At 36.2% G+C, this 6,694-nt stretch overlaps 1 long non-coding RNA gene across 2 annotated transcripts in view; it reads left to right on the plus strand.

Moving 5' to 3' along the window:
• LOC106511270 (uncharacterized) overlaps positions 1 to 6,694 on the plus strand; it is a 39,528-nt gene that overhangs the window by 27,908 nt on the left and 4,926 nt on the right. The gene's annotated exons all lie outside the window — the stretch shown is intronic.

Here is a 6,694-nt window from a genome sequence, read left to right on the forward strand (position 1 = left end):
CATCTCATCTATTCAGCAGCATGAGCCTTTAGTGTCACAGCAACATCATATTTTAGTCCAGTAAAATAAAAAAAAGTGACAGTAGAATATGCCGCACAAATCTTTTAGCACCCGTGKGTGATATTGCTACAATTTGGATTTCTTCAAAAATAGACATTTCTTGCCTAAATCTATAAGATATTTTAAGCCAGAATAATTTCAAGGAAATTGCAGAACTTCTCAACATGCGAGTAGTGTTCTGTCAAACAAAACAACCTGCGTTTAAACTAAAATAGGTTTTAAATACAGTTATTTTGATGTTAAAGACATATTTTTAATAATAATACAGTGTAAACATTGCCATACAAAGTGTATATCTTTGGTTCATCAATACAAATGTTGCATGGAARAATCAGCCCGTCAGTGAAAGAGCATTGCTTTTTTAAAACCCAGTTGCATGTGTACATATCTGAGTTTAAAGCTAAGACTGTCAAACGTAGAGTATAATTACAAAGATTGCAAAAGACATGCTCTGTGCTGCTATTTTGCTGTCAACTTTTGCTCCATTCAAGAGATACGATTTGAAAAGAAACAATTCTTTTATTATTGACTTACATAGCAGATGGTTTCGCAAGGGGGGATAAAAAGAATATGATCACAATACAGACATTTTTGTTGTATTGAACATTTTCTCCCATCAGATCTTAAAGGCAGTTTGTCTCCATTTTTCAACGTGTCGAAACCCTTTGTCTGAAAGAGGTCTGTTAAATCTGTCTTGCTGCTAATAAACTGCCATTATTCCCCCTCAACAAGGCTGTGCTCATTAATAATGCTTCTGTCAGTCGCTCATTCTCTTCTGTGAAAATAGAAAATATCATTAATTACAGTTTCTGTCACCATCTGACAGCTCAGTCAATTGTTCTAGGCCTCGAGTTCTGTTTCATTGTGTCCACACCTTGTGACCACCTATTCTTTACTGTCTCAATGGGGATGTCCAGCATGTGAGAGCCACAAAGGCCTCGGGAGATCTCGGCACACATTGCAGAGCTTCTGTCCTGGCAACACATTAGTCATCCGGGGAGCGATCGAGTTAGGTGGCAAACTCAAAAGCTTTATTTCACTCTCAAGTGGAGATTAAGGAAAAGAGTAGTATAATAAAGTAGAGTTGGTTTAAATTTCACTGCGGATTTGTTACATTTTTTCCCCACACTTACGCAAAGAAATCCTCTTCAGAAAAACACAGAGGGATTTTCTTATTCAATTCATCAACAGAGAAAAGACGGAGAGAAAAAAGATATAAAACTGAAGCACAGAGAAGCAGATTTGTTTTATGAATATACAAGGATCTTATTGCGCTGGGAATGTTTACAAATGAAAAATTAACTAATGCGAATCAGAGAAGACAGTCGCAGGACAACTCTCTCAACACATCCAGGCAGGCTTGCTTTGATTGTTTAGTTTTACATTATGTAAACCGCAGCAAAGCCAACAGTCRCACGCCAACTGTTCCCCTGAGTGTTCCCCATGTCGGACAAACAAACGCTTTGCTTTAGTGAGCTTTTTTTATGTGGGCAAGCAAACATTATGCTGCATCAATGGTAGAACAAAACTAGTCACAAAAATCAGAGCAGATATGAGTCTAAGTAGCATCAATTGTCCATTAAGCTCATAGCACTGGGATATAAAATGTGTCGGGCTTCATGCAGAGTTCATTTTGGTTTGGTTAWGGTKTGTTGGCTGTCTACAWAGAAAGCAAAATAAGSAGTGYTTTTATTTATCTATTTAGTTTTTTATTGTTGTTATTTGTTTATTCTGTGGCTTGAAGTGCAACTTGTGATATGCAGACCTGTAACAGAATTGGTTATAAGAGTGCAAAAAAAGAGACTATGTACTATGTGCAACATAGTTTTACCAAATAATGAAGTAACTGGGAATTTGTACAGTTCATAAATTCTGAAATAACACAAAAMTATAAATCGTTCAGTTGGAGATTTGGGCGGAAAAAATGGATGTTTAAAATAATACTTTAGATCAGAGATCTATAAYGACGGGGTCACAACTCCTAGTGGGTTGGTTCTGCATACATGTCCAGTTGTATGGATTTTCTGTAAATAACACAGATTTCCCACTATTTTGCAGGTTTAAAGACATATATGAGAAATTATACGTTTTTGTTTGTTCGTCCCCTTCCCCAATCTWAYRTATTTTTTCTRCTCAGCTTCAAATTTATTTTACGCATTACAAGGACATAAAAAATCCATTGAATTAAATAATGAACCCAACCCAATCTGTCACTAGAGACAAACCCGCTCTTTTTCTGTAGCTGACAATCTTCTTGTCACCCCGTGGTATTGCAAGTGAGTATTGCAGATTTTTGGTGAAAAATCTGATTTTTGAGGGTTAGGATTCAGGTAAATGTCTGATGGGGTTGAAACGTATGGGTTTGTTTGTTTTTTGGGGGTAGATATTCTACAAGCCCCTCTTTTACCCCTTTTCTGATGTGTGGCTCAGATGAACTCATTTTGAGGCTGTCTCTTTAAACCCAAACAAGGTGCTTCACAGCCTTCTAGCTTCCAAAGAGGTCCATTCCAGTTTGATAGAGCGATTTAAAACTATATAGCGGTACTGAAGCTTTTTTTACCCTTACAAATTAAWTAAAATATGTCAACAACTGAAGAACTGTACATTCAGACTTACATGTTGGAGCCAGAGTCTGACCCAGAGCCAGAGGAGAATGAAGATGACCAAATTGGTTAGTTGGTAAGTCCAGACGTTATTTAGAAGTTCTGTCGCAAATAATTTGACGTTATAGTTCAGAAAACATCATAGAAAATGAAGAAAAGTAAACAGGTTGAAATAAATGACCAAAATAGAAAATAAAATATCTACGCAACACCGGGAGTGACTAAACTCAATGTTTCTGCACTCCTAGAGACTCCAAATACACAACAAATGGCATTTAACGGCTTCTGTCCTGAGAAATGTTGACAGGTTTGATTAGCTAACTTTTTGTTCAAGCCTGGCCAAGATCAAAGTGGATTTTCTCCAGAACACTGCTTTAAAACACRTGAAGCAACCCTCTAAAATAAACCTTCATAAAATCTGCAATATTATATGGCTCCTTTTCTGCATCTGTCACAAGATTTCTATGAGCATCTCTRAGCAAAAAGAAATAAAAAATGAATCTGTAATTTTAATAGTTTTCAATGCTATAGGGTTGTTACAATGCCTATTCATTTTTCTGCTATAATAGCTATTCATTCATTTAATGTATTCATACAGTATCTTTACAAAAACATATCTATGCAAAAGGAGCATGACATCATACCTATAGAGTCAGATGAATGCAGGGCATTCTGTAGGCATTTGTGTCACCTTTTGAGTCCAGATTATTTCAYAGAGCTTGCTTCACACAGGCTACAAGACAGAATTTTCATGTAAATGAGAGATAATTAAATGATCTGCAGTCCAAATAACACAAGGTTAAAGTCGGAATCAGTCACTCAAAGAGAAAGACGTTCTTCAAAGGCCTTTTCGGGGCATATCTACATGTGCTGCTCATTATTCATTTGCAGCCCAGGAAAAAAAAATCCGAAGAATCCATTTTATATTCCGCGGGTGTGATAAACCGTATTAATGGATTAGCTGTCAAGATACCATACTGTTTCTTAAGTTACTGCTGAAATATTCTTTCACATATTCTGTCAAACACAGGATTATGTGACACAGTGATGCAGACCTCAGTTAAAGTTTCCCATGATGGATATGCTTTGAAGGATATCATAGCAGACCCCATACATGGATGTAATTAAACAAGTGCAAGTGGTAGGGATGATGTATCATCTGCTGTAGCTGACAGCTAGAACTGAGGTCATGGCTTCCTGCAAACCAGTGTTACCACAGACAAATGACTTGCAGCAGTCGCCGGCGTCACTTTTAACTTTGCGCGGCACAGGCAGAGGGAGAATATCTTCTTAACAGTGGTGGCCCAGCTAAGACAAATGGACAGTCATAATCCCTCCACTGGTGGGGAATGTGGTTTGTTAGAATACGATAGTGGATGTGATTTTGTTTAAATTTTGATTATTTATTGTGAGCAGCTTGGTGGATTAGTGGTTAGCACTGCTGCCTCACAGCGAGAAGGTCCTGGGTTAACCTTGCCTGCTCAAAGGTTGCGAGAATATCAATTCATTGTTTGCACATAAAAATAACAAATTTAATCTATTTAAATCACTAAAACTTTGTATAACTCATGTGATTCTTTTACACTTTTCCAAATAAAAGTTTGTAACTATTCACTTTATTCTTTTATTGTTTTGATTAAGATAAACTTTTAATGCGTGTTGGGAGAGGGGTGTTGCGAGGGATAGGGCTACTCAGCTTGGCTTGCAAGTAAGAAAGAGGGACTGATGTAAATAATGTATGCTTATGAATATATTATAGGGGTAATTATTAGTTGTAAAATGGTGGATGTATGCATATGCATGTGTGTTTCTAAAAAGTTGGGGTTATTAGGTAAATGCAGTATTATAATGTATATTATTATACATGATGCATACAACTAAATTTTAAGCATTTGTTAAACAATCCTGTTGTTTAAGCTGTAAGGAGGGACAGGACTAAAAACTATCATCCTGCCCCCCTCCAACATACTTTATTCTGTGATTTTTTTTTCTTTTTTTTTGTCTGTTTTTATGTTACAAATTTTTATGTAAATAAATGAATATGAGATTTGCCTGGGTAAAGGAAAATACTAACCTTACCACAAACAAGTCATGTTTGACTTTTTTTCCCCTCTCAAAGCAGCTTAGCTCTCTTGCATCAACAGCCTTCAAAGTCGGTTGAGTAATTTTTCAAGAAGAATCTGAAATTTATCAAAACCATTCAGATATAAGTAGGTCACCATGAGTCTGTGTAATGAAGCTGGTCAAACCGCACGCTGGATTTAAATAATAAGGAAATATGCATCGCTGAGTGTCCTATATTTAGAGAGTCAKTCTGGTATTTATTGGCAAACACTGTTTATCTATTCAGTTACAGGATGGTTGTGTTTGTACCACAGATGCAGGCAGTGCTGACACGGAAGGATTTGGCTATTATCGCATATCATTACATGAATAAAATATACGTGAAAAAGTTTATTTAGCGATTCTCCAATTTAGGTTTGTTGGGTCGAGGGGGGGTGGGACTGTGAAGGGCAGGTTTTGTCAATAGCTTGAGGAGTAATGGATCTATGACCTGTTTTAATAATTAATAGAGAAATTACAAAAGGGAGTGCTGTAATTTTACTACAGAGAAAGGCTCAGATAAACACATCCCAACACACTTTGATGCATATTTTTGTCAGTTGTGATCAAAGAAAAGTTGTCTACATTTCCTTTTCTGCTCTTTTAGGTTTTAACTTTTAGATCATCATTTCTGTTTTTATGACTTTTTGGGCTCCAACGACACGTTCCACCTTTATCTCTTAACAATTTTTTTCATTTTAGTGAACACAGTCAGGACCTGCGGTGCTGARAAAATCATTTATGGCTCCTTATGTACCGTCCAGTACTCCAGGGACTCTGAAAAATGTCAGGGGAATGTAGATGAGCCCACCTCAGCAGACACATCGCTCCCCCTCTCCCTTCTTTTTCAGCGAGAGACCTACAGATGGTTTCTTGCGCTCTCAAATCTCCAACGGGATCTTCCCCCTCCTTTCCACAAACTGTCCATCTGAGCTCCCAAACATAATTCAAAACAAGTCAAGCCCTCATTTGATCTACTATTCCTCTGTAAAATCCATCTTCCTCTTAAATAATGTTTCAGATTAGAATGGATTTACTGAACCTGAATGTTTTTCATCTGTTTTTTTTTAAGTGTCATCTTTGCCACAGAATCTGTGCTCAAATTAAACTTTTGTGCTGGGAAATTCACACGCAAATGATTTATATTGTAATTATTTGAGCATAATTACCAGGGAAACATTTAATCAGCATAAATTAACAAATCAAATAGCTTGAAACACATACTTGAAGACAACATACTGTTCATTACAATGAAAAATAGGGGGAAAAAAGAAAATAAAAAACGCCTAAAAATACATTTATTTTACATTAGTCTTGAGAGTGAAGCAATAAAAAAACATTCAATTATTCATCTTTTTTGAACAGTTATTCCTAATATGTATTCGTTATCATCTTGTTTTCATTAAGCATATTTTTACATTAAAATAACTTATTTACTAAAAATGTTATAAACTTTACAACAAATCTGAAAAAAAAACTGTTTTTGCAAGGTTATGACTTTACATAGATTACTCAGTTTGCAGAACAACTGTTGATTTTGAGAAAGATCATAAATGATGAGGACGTTTGAGGCAGGTGACAGTGATGTTTACAAGGAACAGGTGTGAGTGGGCAGGACAGGAGCGGAGGAACTGAAACTGACAGAGGAAAAATGTGACACTGATTGAAAATGAACAGAACTAAATCACAAAGATAAAACACAATATCAACATGAAAAAGGAAAGAAACCTAACAATGAACACAAAAGCCTGCCAAGAAAAATAAAARTACAGATTGTAACAAGATGTCCTTACTGATTAAGTCAAAAACTCAAGCAGATGGAATATCTAAAGTTTAATTTTTTTTTATTTCGGGGCAGAGCTGATTGGCCACCCCCAGGTGTCACCCCCAAATAATTGACAAGTGGGGATCTTTGCTCATATATATAT

This window comes from Austrofundulus limnaeus, unplaced genomic scaffold, assembly GCF_001266775.1.
Source record: "Austrofundulus limnaeus strain Quisiro unplaced genomic scaffold, Austrofundulus_limnaeus-1.0 Scaffold8, whole genome shotgun sequence".
NCBI classification, from domain to species: domain Eukaryota; kingdom Metazoa; phylum Chordata; class Actinopteri; order Cyprinodontiformes; family Rivulidae; genus Austrofundulus; species Austrofundulus limnaeus.